This window comes from Vombatus ursinus, unplaced genomic scaffold (assembly GCF_900497805.2).
Source record: "Vombatus ursinus unplaced genomic scaffold, bare-nosed wombat genome assembly UNPS02014863.1, whole genome shotgun sequence".
Classification (NCBI taxonomy): domain Eukaryota; kingdom Metazoa; phylum Chordata; class Mammalia; order Diprotodontia; family Vombatidae; genus Vombatus; species Vombatus ursinus.
The window spans coordinates 24,049,852-24,051,546 of record NW_020954641.1 but is presented as its reverse complement, the minus strand read 5'-3'; positions in this window follow the sequence as shown (position 1 = coordinate 24,051,546).

Here is a 1,695-nt window from a genome sequence, read left to right as displayed (position 1 = left end):
TCTCTCTCTCTCTCTCTCTCTCTCTCTCTCTCTCTCTCTCTCTCTCCATGTTCTGAGCTTCAATTCCTCCTTCCTTTGCTGCTTAGCTGTCTATTCTGGGGCATGAGAACAGAGGCTCGTGAAGGTCAGTGCCCTGGAGGCTCCCAACCTTCCTGAAGGAGGGCTGGCCTAGGCTTCAGGAAACATATGTTTTAATCTTCCCTCTTCCACCATCTCCGGAGGTCTCTGCTACCTCTTCTATAAAATGAAGACCTTGGACTAAGTGGTGTCTATAGTCCCCTTTTTGGGGCCACCAAGTGGTGCAGTGGATAGAGTGTCAGGTCTGAAGTCAGGAAGATGAGTTCAAATCTGACCTCAGACATTTACTAGCTGTGTGACCCTGTGCAAGTCATTTAACCCTGTTACCCTCAGTTTCCTCATTTGTAAAATGAGCTGGAGAAGGAAATGGCAAATCACTCTAGTATCTTTACTAGGAAAGCCACAAACAGGCTGAAATGACTGAACAAAACAAACGTGGTACTTTTTAGCTCTGTCAGCCATAGGTTTATAGATTTAGAAATAGAAGGGACCCTTCAAGGGTATCTACCCCTCACTTTACAGATGGGCAGCTGAGTCTCTAAGATGGAAAATGACTTGCCCAAGGTCACTGAGGCAGGACTGGAAACCATATCCTCTGACTGGAAAGAAGCAGGGTTCAATCTATGAGATTTAGGCTTCCTTTGATTCCACCCCTCCCGATCCACCAGCTTTAATTTCAGTAAGAGTTGAGTAAACATTTCCTTTGTGACCTTGAGTAAGCCTTTTTTTCCTCTGAGGGTTTCAATTTCATCCTCTGAAAAGAAAGGAGCTGGACTAGTTGATTTTTTTTTTTTTTTGGGCTAGGCAGTGGGGTTAAGTGACTTGCCCAGGGTCGCACAACTAGTGTCATGTATGTGAGTCTGGATTTGAACTCAGGGCCTCTTGAATGCAGGGCCGGTTCTCTATCCACTGCACCACCTAGCTGCCCCCGGACTAGTTGATTTTTAAGGTTCCTTCCAGATCTAATTTTTTTAAGGGAGGTTGGTTGTTCTACTGGCTCTGGAGTCAAAGGATTTGAGTCCAGATCTTTCAGGAATGTACTGGTAAATGTTTGGCAACCAGTTCTACAAAAATGGATGATACACTTTTAAGTTTCATTGGTATTATTAATATTTTCTCCATCACTTTATTAAAGTCTACACAATCAACAAAACAATAAACTAAGCCCCAATTTGTAGTTTTCTGATTTCCAAAGAGTAAGTGCTCATCCTGAAAATTGAGTAAGTGATCCCAAAGGAGCTAGCTCCAACAAATCCCTGATCTTATCTCCGGTGTTTACTACCTGTGTGATTTTTAGGGAAGTCATATCACTTAATCTCCCTGGGCCCTCGTTTCTTTAACTGTAAAATGAGGAAGTTGAACAAGGTAACTTCGGAGATCTCTTTCAGATCTGTGCCTATGATCCTGTGATTCTTTCAGCCCCTTTTTCCAAAAAAATCCAAAAAAATTTCAAAATCTATTTGTTTGCTGTGAGGATTTTTACTCCACCTTTCCCCTCTCCTACCTCAGTGAAACAAGCTTCTTAGATGCCAAATGTGAAGAAATAACTAACCCTGGCTAGCTATCAAGAATTATTAGTTCAAGCAGGAAGCAACCAAATGGTCCAGTCCTTCTGGA